Source organism: Telopea speciosissima, chromosome 1, assembly GCF_018873765.1.
Source record: "Telopea speciosissima isolate NSW1024214 ecotype Mountain lineage chromosome 1, Tspe_v1, whole genome shotgun sequence".
Classification (NCBI taxonomy): domain Eukaryota; kingdom Viridiplantae; phylum Streptophyta; class Magnoliopsida; order Proteales; family Proteaceae; genus Telopea; species Telopea speciosissima.
In genome coordinates, this window is record NC_057916.1 from 63,992,696 (window position 1) to 64,010,848 (window position 18,153).

At 38.9% G+C, this 18,153-nt stretch overlaps 1 pseudogene; it reads left to right on the plus strand.

The window, feature by feature from the left end:
- The first annotated feature begins 1,409 nt into the window (after positions 1 to 1,409).
- LOC122648807 lies at positions 1,410 to 16,252 on the plus strand (annotated as a pseudogene).
- The last annotated feature ends 1,901 nt before the right edge of the window (positions 16,253 to 18,153 follow it).

Genomic DNA, 18,153 nt, shown 5'->3' on the forward strand with positions numbered 1-18,153 from the left:
TGCACGGGCTAATGAGATTGCACACAGAAGTATTAGGGGGCGGTATTTCCACCTTTCATAGGGGTGGGGTGGTCATGCGACCCCACTGTGTGGAATAGTTATCGTCTACGGTTCCCTGACCGGTGCGGTTCCCTAGTGCCTCTCACAAGAGGGGAGTGGGACCCACTCAGGGCACCTGCCCGAACACTTTGCCCAGGTGGGGTCCACCCTCCTCTTGTGAGAGACACTAGGGAACCGCACCGGTCAGGAACCGCATCCGATAAAAATTCCATTGTGTGTGGGCATGGGCGTGGGCGGTACACTTCCTTATACAGAAATTCTCCAATTTAAAAAAAAAAAAAAAAAAAAAAAAAAGAAAAGAAAAATAGAAACCTTCTCTTTGAGTCCTTTCTGCATTCTGCCTACACTGCTACACACTCTAGCACATTCAGAAGAAGACGAAGAAGCGCTCGATTTCGATTTTTCGCGGTGAAACAGGTAGTTTTTGTTCCTATTAACTGAAATGTATTGTTATTTTATACCCATTTTGGATCTATCTAAAGGATTAGAACTCGAAAATGGCAGGTTTCATTGTTGTCAGCTGGAGATTTTGATTATTGGAAGAAAAAAAAAGTTAAAATTTTGTTTGTTTGGGATAAAATTTAATGAGAACTTAAACGAAAGGACTATGAGTTGTTCATTTTAAGTTCAGTATCGATTCAATGAATACTCTCCATCAGAAACACTTGAAATGTGGATTCATCATCGCCGTTTTAAGGTGTGAGAAGTGAATTTGGTACTTCTGATCTATTTTAAGTTCCTATTGGCAAAATTCTTGACTTCAAATATTCTTTTGTTGATAATTTAATTAATTAATATGAGTTTAGGTTTTTCTACGAGGAGGGAATTTTACAGACTTTTAATTTGAAGAAAAAAAAATGAGAACAAGTTAATTAGAATTATGCAGAGACCCTAAAACAACCCAGATATTGAATCCACCGTGTGTATTGGTCTGGGAAATTATTTTACATTTATGTAGTAATTTGTTATATCTGGCCAACCATAAACCAATCCATAAATTAATTAATCTCATCAGGGTATGAATGGAATGGTGGATCTTTCAATACCTTCTCTAGTAGTTACATCGTGAGAGGTGATTATCTCATTTTATTTTATTGTTTCGAATAAATTTTCTGCTTTTTGCCCTAGAAGCAATGGATGCATGAACAATATAGATATTACAGTGGCATTGTTGTTTTAGTGCATTCAACAATCAGACTCAATTACTCAGATAGGAGTGGCATGGCATTACAAGCTTTAGAATGTACCTAAAATCATTAATTGAATTACACAGCACATTGTTCATGATACAAAGGATTTAACAATATTTAAACTGAAGAATTTCCTTTTTTTTTCGGGATCAGGTCTATATGACAACCCTTAGGAATCTGAAAATAAAAACGGGCACTTGCAAGTGCATCATTAAAGAACTGCGCTCTTATGAAAAAGAGGTTGAAAGAGAAGCAGCTAGAACTGCCAGCATGAAACAGAAAGGAGCTGATCCATATGATCTTAAGCAGCAGGTATTGTTGTCATTGCTTCAATCATTCCCTGTACATCATCATTAACTTGATCATACATCACTAATCCCCACTTCAAGTATCCAAAAGTGAGTCCTGTGCTTGAGAGAATCTGGTTTTGTACTTGTTCTGGAAATGCTGATGTTTGTTAAGTATATTAACATATCCTTGTCTGCTATGTATTTCTATGTTATTTTATCCAACTTGGCGTATTTAAGTTATTTCCGTTAGTGATATTGGTTGAGGCTCCATGCATTAATTGCTAGAATTATTAGTCAATCTATGCTTGTAAATTTTGCTTATGTAGTTTGCCCCTTCTAACATTTAGCAAAATAAATCTTCCTTTTCCTATCAGTAATAAAAATCAAAAGAAGTTGTAAATATGAACCACTAATAATAAGAAGCTGTGATGTTGAATAGATACTAGTATATGAAAGAGAGAGTGCTCATTTGGGAGGCAATATGGAAATTTCTCATACAAGATTATTTTGTCACATGGTAAAGCAACTAGAAAATATAGATTGAGGTCTATGACCCAAAATATTCATTAGATTAAAGGTCAATACATTATGGGCAAGATGAGAATCACCTGAGAAAAAGTTTGCGGCATTCGGGGTACCATCTCAACATATGACCCATCCCTTGTGATTCCAGTGGTCCAAAAATTTTCAAGAAAATTGACTCCTCAATCAATTTTCTCTCATTGACATGTTTAGAAGTTTAATCAGGCTGAACTTGACACTCAAGTAGATTGACGTGGACAAGCTGTTCCCAAAGTCTGAGTGCCAGCCAAGCTGCCACATTCCATATTTATACTACAGGTCAAAGAGGAGTATCATTCCCCTCTCTATAATATGATAGTCATGTTTCAAGAGGAGAACAACTAAAAATGCTATTTCTACTAGAGTAAACGAGCACATAACCTTTAACAACACTACCTATCCTTAACCTTTTTTAAATTAGTAATAAAAATGAGTAACTTTAAATAGATTTAGGAAATGTACACCAGATCCTAGTGGCCCTTCAAGAGTAGACCAAATGATCATTGACTCCTTAAACTTTGCTGTTTAATGTGGAGGTCGATGAAATGTAGCAAATGATGTGAATGGTAGCTGGTTGCTCCAACTGCTCCCACATGAACATGTATGTCACATCTCCATGCCCCTACATCAGATCTGGGGTTCAGAATTTTCATCTTCAAACTTGGAAGTACTTTGATAGTTCTCCTTTTGATAGGGAGGTTATCATTGCTCGGCCAGAAGTCCTGTTCCTGTGAATTTTTGTCTGTAATTTAATTAACTCAGTTCATCACCATAAGGGTGGAGATTCATTTGGCATGAGAAGAACCTCAGTCTTATTTCAAGTTAGTGGAAGCCTTATATGGTAGAGATATGGCCTCAGTTGTGTCTCTTCCACTAATGGTGTGTGAAGAGGTCCTGTATACATACCAACAAGCATTCTAGGTCAACAAACACCATTGAGTTTTCTGTATACAAAGGGTTCTATCTCTGGGTAGGACTAGAAACAGTACTTTCATGAATTATTGCTGGCAGAAGTAACTAAAATTTGATTTTCAGTAATTGGTTATAGCCACAAGACTCCAATGGGTTATCTTAAAAACATTAGAAAAAGGAGGAAAGGAGAAATGAATCCAAATATTCATTGAAAGATTTAAACTCTAAAATCAAGTTTTAGCATGTTTTGGATGAGTTTTGGTGGAGAAGTGGCATGTCTGTGATGTGGACGTCTGCCATATATCATGGTGGTAGTCTGGTAGATGATCTATGTCCTCCAACATGATTTTGTCATGTTATAATCACATTTTTCTGCGAGCTAACCAATTCTCTTTCTAGGATCAGAGTCTTTTAACAGGATAAAGATATTAGATTACCTTTTCACTCTTTTTGTATCTCTATGATTGCTTTTGTTGTTTCCATTTTGAACCTCCCTGAGGGCCTTTCTCTGTCTTCTCTGTTTCTTTCTGATATGACATTTTGTGAGGCCCTTTCTCTGTTTTCTCTCTTCTTTCTAACCAGAGTATGGTGATATGAAATGATGTACAACTAGGAACAGGAAATAGCAGTTATCCAAATAGCCCCACCAATAATGTGCTTTGCATGTTTGGCTTCCGAAGTAGATCCAACCTTGGAATTAATCAAAAGTTGGTATATGCATTATGCTCCGTCCCCTCCACCATTCCCCACCCCAGCAGCCACATTTCCTTTGTATACATGTAAATCCCACGTTCATTGAAGATGCATTTGAAAAAACCTATGATACTTTATTAAGTTAACAAATAACCCTCACTCTAATGTCCTATGATTGAGCCTAAATGAATTAACAAGTAGCATATCAAGCAACTTCAAGTAAAGTTTGGAAATGGATTCTAAACCCTCTTGAACTTTTCAAACATGATTGAAGAATGATCTTTAATCTGTTAACATCTCCCCCTTTTTGTCAAGGTTGATATAATGTGACCATAGTTGTCACGTCGTCACGGCGATCCAAGTCAGTGGAGGGGTGTCATGTCGATATATCGACATGTCGCTCGCCATGGCGATCATATTGACCATGTTTTATTTTTTATTTTCTCTATTTTTAATGTCATTTAGTATGCTATAATATATACCCTATAACATAAAAAATTAACATGAAAGTGTACTACTAATCTACTATGATTTAATTCATGAAAGTGTAATATCCATTAGTGTATATGAAATCATGGATTATCAAATAATTGATAGCAATAGTCTTGCTGATAATAAAGTTGAAAAATCATGAGAGTTGAGATATGATTCATATGAAATCATATGAAAGTGACTACAAAAGTAACAAAACAAAAAAACAATTACAAGAACGTAATTTATATTGAGGGAATAAAGCTAATAAACAACCCATCTAAATAAAAAAAAATTTGCTGATGTGATTGTGTATTAGTCAATAGTGTATTAGTGTTTTCTGTTTGATGTTTTTTTAATTTTTTTTATGTTAAGGAAAAAGCATTAAAATGAAAAATGGTTAAAAAAATTATCGTTAAAAAATTATGTTTTATGATTTGAAACAACCATGTCACCCGATATGGCCATATGTCGTGGTATGGCGTCCATGGCGACGACATGGAGGCCATATCGGTGGTCGATATGCCCACTTCTCCAGCGATATGCCGCCATGGCGTCGATATGGCGACGCCATGACAACTATGAATGTGACAGTATTGTATAGTATCCAGCTGTAACGGTGTGACTACTGCTCCCATGTAAACCTATCTCTCTGTCATTACTGCCAGTCTTGCTTCATTATTCATTTATCTTCTATTCAAGTTCTGTTTCCTAGTTCATTTCCTGTTGTTCTCTCTTCTAACTGATGGTACTCTAGCTTTACTTGCTCCTGAATGTTCTGTGTGAAACTGGACTTCCAGCTGACTCCATCAATCTTATCCACCTTTAATTTTCATCTTCTGCTAGTGATTTAACCAGGAAATCCTTGTAATGCACGTTGCGCCTTGCGTGCGAGGGCGATAGTTTCTTGTGTTGAATCAAATAGCAGTCCTTTTTCTCAGTGAATGAAACAAGAAATAGTCCTCATTGGAGTGTCGCTGCCCTTACATGTTAGCATCTCTTCTTTTCAAAGATAGGCTCTTGTTTTTATGGAATCATCCCTTTGATGTAGATCAAATTGATGGAAGATGATCTACTGGTGGTGGGTTACAAATCTAAAAATCAGAAAAAGAATGTGGAGATCGATTGGAAGAAAATATAGAGGAAAAGAGGGGGAACCTGTTAGCGATGGAGCCACAAGAATGAGGGGAAAAAGACAATCGTTAGGGGGGGGGGGGGGCAGAGAAAGAGAAGAGAGGGGATTGTGGGGAGCAGAGAAAGGTGAAACCATGGGGGGAGGGGGAAGAGGAGGAAGAAGTGATGCAGGGAGAAATTGGCTCACAAGTTTCTTTTCCAGAACCTGGTCCACATGTTGGTCCAAGACCACCACCGAGTCAACCCCAGACCTTGTGGATAGGCTGGCCAAGACCTGACCCTGATGAGTTTTTTTTATTTGGTTTTTTTTTTTTTTGTCCACTTGGGTCCATTATTTTGAAACAGTTGCTGGAGAAGACTTTTGGTATTCTTAAGTGTCTTTTAGAATTCCAAGAGTTAGTTAATGTTCTTAGTGTCTTTTAGAATTCCAAGATTTAGTTAATTTTCTTGGTTTATGTTTCCTATGTATTGGGGGTGGGGTTAAATGTTTTGGGTTTTGTTTTCTCTGTCTTGGGGGCAGATATCTATGTTTAGGATTTTTTATCTATGTATGGGAATTCCAAAAGGGTTTTGGAATTCTAAGGGTCTCTTTAATGTTATTTTGTTGTATTCAAGATTTTCCAAAATCTTCTTGTGAGAACCCTTGTGAGAAGCAAGAGCTGTGAGACTCAGGAACCTAGGTGGGACTCCTATGGCTTGTAGACTGAAGGGACTCCAGCTCTACAATGTAGCTATCTATTTTCATACCTACCTATTCTCTTCTAGGTTCGATCTTGGCTTGCTTACCCATTCGGGTTTGCATCAAGAAGAGGGGAGAGATCTTGGGGAGGGAAGAGGAGAGAGACAACCCCAAATCGGGGGGGGGGGGGGAAGAGAGAAGGGAGAGTGATAACAATCCCTTTCAAACGAACTAATTCAGGCTCTCTTTGGTTGAATTTCGATTTCAATTTCTGGGAGTATTTCAACTTTTGAGAGAGTTTGGTATGATTTTTGCACCTTATTTTTTTAAAACAGAAACCAATTTAAGTAGAAATCTTGAAATAGCTGGGGAGCTATTTTGAGATTTCTGTTATTATTTCTATAAAGGACAGGCCTCCCTTCTCTCTTCCCCCATTGCGACCTAGTGGTTGCGGGTTCGAGTCGAGAAACAGCCTCTCCATGAAGCAGGGTTAAGGCTGCGTACATTATGATCCTCCCAGACCTCGCAGTGTCGGGAGCCTCGTGCACTGGGTATGTCCCCCCTTGTGCTCGCAATGGCTCAATTTTATGGTAAAAAATGTAAGACCGAGGGATTGATGCACCCACCGCCTTCTCTGTGCAACCACCACCCCCATCCCCTTCTCTGTAACCCCTCCCCACTTCTCTGCAACATGTCACCTCAGCCCTTTCTCTACAATCAATCTGCTGCCGTAACCTCACTCACCTCAAGCTCTGGGCTTGAGACGAGTTGACTGATGCAGGCATGGCCATTGTCACTGTCAACTGCAAGGGTTTGAAGAAGCTCTCTTCTGGTTCCTGCAACTTTGGTGCCAAGGGCATGTCCTCGATCATGAAGAGCTCTCCATAAAGCGTCTTTGCAGCTTTACTGACGGTTCCACTGCCACGCCTGTTGGACCAGGTAGTGTTGTGTCTTGACTTAAGACCATCTGCATCAAGGAGCTCAACAATGGCCAGTACTTCAGACCCCTGATTATTGGCTCTAAGAATCTCAGTACCTTGAAGCGCTTCTGCTACTCTAGAGATTGGGATAAGCTCCTCAAAGCCATACGACTCGAGAAGGCACCCACTCGACATGGCTCGAGAAGGCGGACCAGCAAAAAGGCAAACCAAGGCTTCACAACCGAGGAGGCCATGTAAAATAATTTTCATTTTTTGGGCCTAAAACTACTTGAGTTCATTTATAAATTATAATAGAAGGTCACAAATCAATCTGTTGCTGCCCTCCGCTAACTTTTATTATCTCTTTCGGCTCAATCTTCCCCATTTTTTCTGACTTCATTTCTCGAATCTCAATTGCGCTGGACACTTCTCTTGCAATACTGACTGAGTACTGGATGGAATACAAAGCTGGCGAGCAATTCTTTGGGCATTGCCAACACACCTCAAAGATCATCAAATGTAAGAGTCATGCCCATACCGAGCATGGTGAGGGTAATGCCAAGGATTGTTCACTTGGGTCAAACCCAGTCAAAGGTGCTTGGTCTGAGGAAACCCAATAAGCATCCCAATGCTACCTAGACAGGAAATGTCGTCGACAACACTTCCCCCACCAATTCAATCCATCTCCAAAAGCCACGATAGCCGCCACCATCACATCAACACTGTGTTGGTGACGGTAATGCCGATGATGGTTCACTTGGGTCAAACCCAATCAAAGGAGCTTGGTCTGAGGAAACCCAATAAGCATCCCAGCACTAGCCAGATGGGAAATGCCGTCGGTAACACTTCTCCCACCAATTCAATCCATCTCCAAAAGCCACGATGACCACCACCATCACCATCAACACTGCGCTGGTTGAATTGGACAAGTGAGGAGAGAGTAAAAATGTTTTTACCTTTCTTGTTCCTGAGATGAGTCCACTCGTAGGGATCACAGAAATCTCTTGGTAGCTGCTCAAAGGTTATCTGAGAAAGCATGAAGCAGAGGAATGGAAAGAACGAGAGTAAAAGATCCGAGTAAAGCAGGATTTAGAACAGGAGGAAATTGGTAAAGGCATAATAATATTTGTAGAATTGGTTTTGATGGAGTTGGGATTTGGTTCAAGCGTGACAATGCTTCTCTTTGCAGTTCACAAAAGGGTGTGAGAGCCAAGCCTGCTCCATCTTTTGCCCTCTGTTCCTTCTTCAAGCATTTGTAGATTTGCTGACCTCTTGGGCTGTCACTAACTCAGACTTTAGTCGAGGAGTTTGCTAAACTCAATGGAGAGAGTTTATTTTGAAAATTGAACTACCAATTCAATTGGTGCAAGCAAACAATTTCAATTTTTTGACCAAAAAACTATTTTTTTTTGGACTTATTTTAAGAAATCAATCTAAAATCAAAACTGAAATCCAACCAAAGAGAGCCTCAATCCATTGCTCAAAATGTGGGTGAAGGCTAGCCTCATACAGTTATTTATAAAATAGAAGTCTAACTAACCTAAGCTTTCTACTTGATTCAAACAGTTAAATTATAAAAGAAATAACAATCTAAACCAAATCTAAGCACTTCCTCCCAGCTGTACTTATAAAAGAAATAAGGGAAATTATCAGCGCCACCCCCTGACGTTTGCCTATATATTAAAGCACACCCACTAACTACCATAATATCAACCGTTACCCATTTTTGAACGGTGTTAACCTATGAAATTACTTTGACCAAAATGCCCTTAACACTAAAACATAAAAAACCTATTCCTAAATCATTTCTTACCGTTGGAGACTTAAAAACCAGCTACCTGAGCTTCTCTCCCCCACCCCTTGCTGTCCAGCTACTTGAGCTTCTCTCCCCCACTCCTTGCTGTCCGACTACCTGAACTTCTCTCCCCCATCCCTTGCTGTCCGACTACCTGAGCTTCTCTCCCGCACCCCTTGTTGTCCAGCTACCTGAGCTTCTCTCCCCCACCCCTTGCTGTCTGACTACCTGAGCTTCTCTCCCCCACCCCTTCCCCTGCTATCTCTCCCCCACCCATTTCTGGCCACTGCTACCTGAGCTTCTCTCCCCCCGCCCATTTCCGGTCACTGTAAATAATTCTATACTCTCCATTCTATCTAGTACTGCAGTAGTAGGATACTTACAAGGAGCGTCGGTTATTCACTGGGAAATATGGAGTAACCAAACAGAAAAATAGGTGAAATAGGCTCAACCAGGAGCACTTCGATTTCAGTCCAAGAGAGCATGTACCGCAGATCGATTTTAGGCTAAGAGAGCAGGTGTCACAAATCAATTTCAAGGTATCTTAGCACAATTTCAGGTGTTGCAGCTCGATTTCAGGAATTCGATGGTAAAGCAGAGAAAGAGAGAGAGAGAGATTCTAGCCTTTAGATCGCCAGGTGGAACTTCCTCAAATGTTGCCATTGTTCCTCACAAACTTAGGGTTTGGACTCCTTCAATTCCACAGTTTTGAGAACCAGAGTTTTCTAGAGAAGAAATATAGGAATCACCTGCGATTAGATAAGAAAGAGAAGGAGTTGTAGAGTAGAGAAGATGAGTTGAAGAGGTACTGGTTGTCGAGGTATCTTCGGGGTAGTTGTGAATGCACGTAATGCATCGAGTAAAATTTACTAAGTTTTGTCGAGCAACGGTGGTGGGTTGATGCTGGGTTGCTTTAACTCTGGAGTAGGTTTCTTCAAGATGGTAGGTTGTAGTGGATTCTCCAAGGTTGTCGGTGAGTGTGAGGAAGAAGGTTTGTGGGTGTTTTAATTGAAAGGGTAGCTTAGGTACATCGGCCACTAAGAAGGGCAGAATTGTCATTTAAAGGATATTAAACTGCTGACATCACCACTTAACAGCTCTTAACTAATGGTAGAGGGTCAGGGTGGAATTAGTTTGGTAAAGCAGGGGAGACGGTTGATATTATTGTAGTTAGTGGGTGTGCTTTAAAATATAGGCAAACGTCAGGGGGTGGAGCTGATAATTTTCCAAGAAATAAAGGCGAACTAAAAACAAAACTTCTCTCTATCATATCGCAAACTTAAATGGGAGGACTCCTAAACTAAATAAATAACTATTCTACGTGTGTAATCTACATTATTACAATAAATACAAGTTAGTACAAACCAATGGCTCAAATAAAAGATCAAACCATATCCAGTGGTGATGATCATGCTCTTACATTACCCCTTTTTCAATTGAATGATTTATACCCTTACAAAAGCAAGTATGAAAAAGCAACTTGCATGCAATATATGTTTCACAATTTTGCAGGTAGGGTTGTTATAATGATTTATGAGCAAAGGTTGGTCTTACCAAAAGACCCTCCTTTGAATATATATATATATATAGTGTGCAGGTGGACCATAGTTTTTACAAGTAGTACCATACCTCATTTGAGTGCTGAAATTTTTGTAACAACCAAAAGGTTTGGTACAATGAGAGGAATGCTGCATATCACTACTACACAACTCTAGTGATTGAATCACCTTAGCTGTAATTCTCCTTGTGCATACATATCTGATAACTAATATTATTTTCTAAAGCTAACTTGGAATATATATAACTGGAATTTAATTATCCAAAAAAGGCTTGGAACATATCTGCTAACTGGTGTAGCACCACCTTTTATCCCATGAACCAATATGACACCTAAATGAACACAACCAGATAGTCACTTATTACGTACTCCAATTGTTTGAACAGGAAAATGGTTTGGCTGAGTCAAGGATGATCCATGATTCTGGATTGCCACGAGCGCCTGGAGACCTCACTAACTGACCTAAAAGGAACTCTGGTATGGTTTGTTTGTTTTACCTTTTATCACATAAATATAGACCAATGCATGGTTTGTTGTTTCTGTAGATGCTGGATGTACTAGCCATGCATGGGATGCACTACCAAATGTTGTGCAAATTTTTGAATCCCACAATCAAGTTGTTGCACGCTAGAAACATGTTGATTTTGGCAATAAATTAAGTAGTTGCTAAGATTAGCAACTTCCAACTCCATTGGTTTGGGGATTCACACTGTTTGGGTGCAGGACCCACATAGATATGCACTTAATAGAGAAACAGTAGGGATCAATGGTTCATGGGGGATGATAGGAATCAGTTTAAAAAGGGATGCCTCACATGGGGCTCCAATTCTAAAACTCATAATCACTTGAATCTTATCGATTCAAAACAACTTGCCATGCATGACACACAAAAGAAAAGAAATTTGGCCAATCAAATACAACAATAAATAGTGAAAGATTTGAAGAAATGCAAGAGAGCTATAAATGCAATATATATATATACACTAATAAATATGCACGTGTGACTGTATGTGGGTGTAGAGAAGAGATATTAGAGAGGGGAAGGTCACTTGTAAAGAAAGGGAGTTAAGAAAATAATTTGTAAGCATAGTAAGAGCTTTCCACGTATGAAATAGCAACTCAAATATGGTATTCAAAGCCCGGACTTATATTCCAACAAAATCTTGGAAAATATGGACGGGCGAAGCAAAGGCTTTGGTTTTAGGCCAAAGTTAACCCCTGCGATCAATTAAGAATGGATAAAATCCCAAAAAATAATGATAAAAGCCAAATACAGTCCCATTCAACATCAACCTTAGTGGGTGGCTGCAGTCCTTCAACATAAACCCTATTCACATATTATAGTATTAAGGGGAAGAAATATTCAAAAAAAGGATTTAGCTGAGATTCCCCTGATTTTGCAGGGTTATGCCCCTCGCTCTCTCTCTCTCTCTCTCTCCTCATCTCATTTCCCATTCCTCACTTTCACTTTTCAGGTTTTACCTTAACCCCATTAAGTTGGGATAAGGTTGAGTTTGTTGTTGAATATTCAAAAAATGGATATCCAAAAAACTATCAAAATCCATTCGGAAGCTAATCTGATGCAATTAGGGATAGTGATATATTTGATCAAGGATTTAGACCGGGTATCAATATCCGCATCGGTCTCTGCCAATATCGATCTGATACAAATCTAGATCAGCCGGTATTGGCCTGGATCGGTCAATTTTATACCTCATTTCATTTAAAATTAAGATTTTTTACGATCTTACCCTTGGCCTGATATAGATACCCGACCCAGGATTTGCCAGGTATCGATATCGGCCTCGACCGATGCCGATATGAGCCAGCCAATCCGATATTGATGCCTCAATCCATGTTAGCCCGAATCCTATGCAATCAATTTACATCTCTAATATTTAGACTTATTAAATGCATTGACCCGAATATTATTTCATGCATTAAACTCACAGGAATAAAAAGCTCGTAGGAAGTAATAAATAAGATTTGATTCTGAGTTGAAAAATTAGGGAACTTCAATTATTCACATAGCCCAAGAATTATATACAAAGTTCCAACAGTAATCACAAAGTGCATGTCACTACATAAAATTTAATTTAAGTTATTTATGCTCGTCTGTAGGCATTGCAAAGCGACATAAGGGGCATAAATTCTTGTGTTCCAACTACTTGACGATGCATTCACTGTGGAAAATGTTAGCAAGCTTGAAGAGGTAGCCATAGCTCGCAGGTAGTAGTTATCATTTTCACGAGAAAGCTTCTAAGGTCTCCCCATCAGAATCAGAAGAGGAGATGGGTAGATGCGGTTAGGGTTTTGCAGAAGAGGAGATGGCGAAAATAGGGGTTAATTAGGGTCACTTTGAAGAGTGAAAGGACTTGAAGAGGCTAAGGCCAAGTGGGGGCCAAAGACTAAGGACTCAAGGTTCTTGAATAGGGGACCTAACTTTTAAGCATGCAAGCACTAAACTAGCATAGAAAAATCCAAGGACCCTCCTCAATGTGAGAGGGGGTGTATTTATAGATGTAGAGGGGTGTGTACACTCCCAAATTCGTGTAGAGATACTTGGTTTGATCCGGATGTCGATGCTTATTTTCTGAATTTCAAGTCAAGTTAGACAGTAGGGATGTTTTGCCCAACAGTCAATGGTATGGCTCGATGTCGATGGAAGGTGGGGTCGATGTCGACTCGGGGTCTTTGAGTGTCGACCTAGGCTTTAATGTCGACAGACATGTTTAGGCCAGGTTCTGTGTTAGGTCAAGCCGGTTCCAAGGGGTCTAGGGTCAGGACTGACCTTTCTAGGGGATCTTGGAGGGCTTGGAGGCTTTGGTTTGGGCTCCAGCAAAGGGAATCGATGATCGATACATGCATTTGGGTAGTGCACACTAACGTTACATCCACAGATACACCAACTCTAGGCCTTGAGAGGTGCTCATCATCGTCATGAGGATCCTCCAAGGAGGAAAAGACAAAATGAGGTGTCTATAGGGTGCTAACTGTGCTTAACGTCGGAGGGAATGTTAATATTTTGATAGTTTTTTGGCTGTCTGTTATATTTGATAAACTTATAAGGGAGTGTCCGTGAAATTTTCCCTAATATATTTGTTATTTTTATGCAATACTTATTATATAATACCGTATATTTTTTTATTCTAAATCAATACATTAGATTTATGTGTGGTGCAAAAGATACAAATCAAAAGTTTCCTATATGAGGTGAACCGACCAAAAAACCCCAATCCATAAATTAAAGGTAATTTTGGCATAGACTAAGACTCTATGAGAGGTACTTGCGCTTTTTGCACTTGTGAATATTTATGATGTTAAAACTCACTGAAAAACACAAATAATAAAACATAAACTTGTCGACTCAATTTGTTATAATAAATAAAGATAAATGAAACAATGTGAGTTGATATATTAGGGAGTTTTTTTTTTATTAGGATAGTTTACTTATAAGTTTTCAATGTATTATATTATTAGAGTTACAATAGGAGACGTGGAAGAGGAAAGAAGGATAGATGGTAAATATGGGGATAGATTTATAGATAGGAGATAAAATTGGAATTAGAATTAGATTTGGAAAATATTTACAAAACAAAAACCAAAACCCTACTCTCCCGTATTCTCGAGTCTTGTTTCTTGTTTCTATTAAATTTCTATTTCATGCACTCATCTCTCTTTCTCTCTCTTCCCTAAAACCTCCTCTTCAACTCTCTCTCTCTCTCTCTCCCTGTATATTTTAAATTTGTATTTAATACCTTGTATCTCCATTTTGTGAACTGATATCTATTAGGTAATTTCCTAATTTTGGTGTTTATTAAGGTTTTGTGTATTAATTCCTACTAGTTCGTAGATTTACAAAAGGAAACGTGAAAAGATAGGTTCCCTGCAGGTTCCTCTCATAGGGAGGTGGAAATGACGATCTAACCCCACCCTGGTAGTGTGTTCGGGCAGGGGAATTAAACCTGAGAGGAGTATGATTCGGAAAGATAGACGGACCTTCATAACGGTATTTGGGTTTGAGCTTTAAAAGTAGTAATTATAATGATAATGATAATTACAATGAAATGATAATGATGATAATGATAATGATAACGATAATGTGATATGATAATCAGGATTCGGTCATTTTCTTGGGTTCCAAGAAAGTAGTAATTAAAAAACCAACCAGAACGAACCTTTTATTCTCCATTATTATTCCTCCTCTACCGCTTCTGCTATTATATATTCGTTTTCGTTTCGCTCTTCCCCTTTGTTCCATCCATCAATCGATTTTTGATTTTTGATTTTTGATTTTTGATTTTTGATTTTCGAATTAATATGATAAAAAAAATGGCTTCATCGTTGGCATTATTACGGAGGAGAGCTTCTTCTACTTGGGTGGTACTCCTCAACAAAAACCAAAAAAAATTGTTTTTCAATCCATTAATCCTCTGCTCTGACGTCGCAGTAGTAGTAGTAGAACCACCGTTGTTTTTTCCTATTCGTGGTTGTCGTCGTGCCTTCAACACCAATTCATCATCTCACTTTGATGATTTTGAGAGCAACGTCAACGTGGTCCGCCTCTCCTCTAATAGATCATCATCCTCTCCTATCTTGTTGGGTAGGTAGTTCTTTGTTGTACGGGGAACGAACTTATAATAATAAATAATGAGTATATAGTTCCAAATTTACGTCTATTTTTTTCTAATTTCTCACATTTCCTTTCCTTCCTACCATGCATTAATTATATTATATTAATCGATGATGATGATGATGATGCATGATATGTAATTGGTTATGATTTACTAATAATTCTCATTAAATTCTTCGATGGATGGATGCGTACGTACAGATGTGATCCATACATCCTCACTGACTAGGAGGGCCTTCAACATGAATCATCAGATGATGATGGAGAGTGGAATAATGCGAATAGTAGATATGAAATATGTGGAGAATGGTGGTGGGGTGTACATAAGTACCAAACTGCCTGGCGTAGAGAAGGAGGACGTGAAGGTTATGGTTTCGGTGGAAAAGAATACGATGTACATCACAGGAGGAGGCTACAAGGAGGAGGAGGAGGAAACTGGAAGATGGGGAGTAAGGTATTTTAGCAGGATTCTAATTCTTGAGAAGCTTTACAGGCTGTACAAGATGGATGATCAGATTGAGGCAGAGATGAAGAATGGAGTGCTCAGGACGATTATTCTCAAAAAAGTCAAAGAGGCCGGAGGAGGAGGAGGAGAGGAAGGACGTCCGGGGCCACCACCATGTCCAGCAGATCACTCTCTCTCTCTCTCTCTCTCTCTGTCTCTCATCATCTTTAATATGTACTTACTGAAAGAAGAGTTTCTCTGTTTCTGTTTGCTTGCTAGTATTATATCTATATGGCACATTCCATTTCATATGTGTGTAGTAGGGATCGAGTTTAGTTAATTTTCTCCCTTTCTTCTTCTTACCTACCTCCTCAAACCATTATTCTTATTTACAAAAAAAAAAATTAAAATTTTAATTGAATCATTCTGCTTAGATTTACCTTTCATTCATTTATGTATTTATTGTTTAATAATTCTCTCTTATTTTCTGGCAAGGAATTTTTTTTTAAAGGTATTTTCAGGCTAGAGAATGTGATGTAGCTGGAAATGATCGAGTTATATCTAGAAAGCCAGTTAATTTGTACCAGCAGGGGACTGTTCTAAACAGATCCTTCCATTTCAGGCAGAGTTAGAGGAAACAAATCAACAAGGCCCTGAAATGGATGAAGCTCGAAGCACTATTGCCGAGGTCAAAGCTTTGTTTCAAAAGGAGGAGGATGCTTAATATTGCTGGCCTAAATCAGTTATTTAGTTGAGATTTTTCTCCACCTCCACCTTACCTTTCCCTCTTGATAGTTGATACCCCCTCACCTTTCTGTTAGGGTTTGTATGATATACTCTGCTTTTCATGATGTGGCTTGGTATCATGATGAATTTATTAAGCCTTTTTCATTTCTGGTGCTGGAATTGCATCTCCTCCTGCCTGCTGTATTATTTTATCTCTGTGAAGCATTCAGGTCCAAGAGTGACCCAAATGCAATGGTCTCATCCTTCACTTCAATCGATTGATACCTGGATGAGCTACTCAAGACAGGTAAAGATCGATCTCAGGCAGTACAGAAACGTGAAGAAAACGATATTCCAACACGCCGGTGACCTTAAGACACTTGTGAGTGCTGCAATGACGAATCAGGAGTTGTGTTTGGACGGGTTCTCCCATAATGGAGCGGATAAGGAGGTGAAAGCAGTGCTGGAGGCAGGTCAGGTTTACGTTTATAAGATGTGTAGTAACGCATTAGCCATGATCAAGAACATGACCGACACACATGGCTGAGGAGAGGAAGGAGAGGCGGTTGATGATGGGTGACGACATTGAAACCAATGAGAGAGGGAGTGAGTTTCTGGAGTGGTTTTCGGCGAGTGACCAGAGGCTGCTTCAGGCAATGACGGTGACGGTGGATGTGACGATAGCGGCGGACGGGAGTAGGAACTTTAAGACGGTGGCGGCAGCACCGGAGAAGAGTAGTAAGAGGTATGTGATTATTGTAAGTTCACCGTAAGGGTAACGGGTAGTGAGTCTTTGAGCGAACGAAAGAGAGCGAGAGGAACTGAAGAGAACACAACAAAAGAGACACTGAGAGAGTAAGGGTATTATAGGGAGTTCACCCTGTGGTAAGGGTAATTTCGCCATTATAAAAGAATTAACAGCAACTTAACTGCACAATGGACTGAGTTGAAATAAAAACATAAAGAAAAGGTAGTCTATGATATTTTTTCAAAGTTTGGTATGTCCGTGATATTTCATATACTTACCGGGGGTGTCCGTAAAATTTGCCCTTGTCAAAAATTAATTTCAATTTATTAGCTAGTAATTTTGAAATAAATTTATACGAAATTGTACATACACTAATAGATCTAAAATCTTGTACAGACATTGTTTTACCTTTTTTAGAGATCTGAGTTAGGAGATAAAAAAAAATCATTGTAGGAATTCAATTTTATCTGGCCGAACCTCATCCTATTATTTTTGGGAAAAAAAAAGTTGGTATTTCATCATGACCTGGGGCTTTGTATGCACCAAAAAACATCTTTGATTTCTATTTCACACGAAATGCCCATAAAGAAGATTATCGGTATCAGAACTTACTCCAGAAAAAAAATTCTATAAAATTGGAATCCAGAGGCCTAGCGATAGAAGGTGTCTCTGTCACTGAAGCACTAACATCATCTAATAATGAAGAGATTGTTGTTTTCTAAAGGTGATGCTTGGCCATCAAATGATAATTTGGTGTTTGATCACCATTTGAAATATAATTTTAGACTTTTTTTTTAAACCAAACCAATTCTTCTACCGGGTCTTGGTGCAATGGTAAATTTGTTCCATTTTGTTCAAGTGGTCACGGGTTCGAGTTTAGAAATAGCCTCTTTGCGAAAGCCAAGGGTAAAACTGCGTACATTCTAACCCTTCCTAGACCCCTTAGTGGCAGGAACCCTTTTTCTACTAGAGACTACAGTTTGAAGAATCTCAAATTATACTTTGATTATCTTCTAAACTGAATTTGTCGAAAACAGTTTATTTCAAGTATGATTCTGAGTCTCAATATGGTAGATCCAGAAATGTTTCAAAGAGCTTTCTCTTTTGTGGTGTTGTTGCCGGGAGGGGAATTTGGGGGGAGGGGGGAAGAGGGTTTGGTATTTGGTAATTGAAGTAGGTTTCATTCATAGTTGACTTCGGTTGTGAGAGGTAGAGATGTAAACAGTGCTTCAAATCTGGATCCCAACTCTTAATTTGTATCATATAGGAGACCCCGTCGATTTCAAATGAAGCAGCCCATTCTCTTATCACAAGAAATAGTTAATATAAGCAAATGCC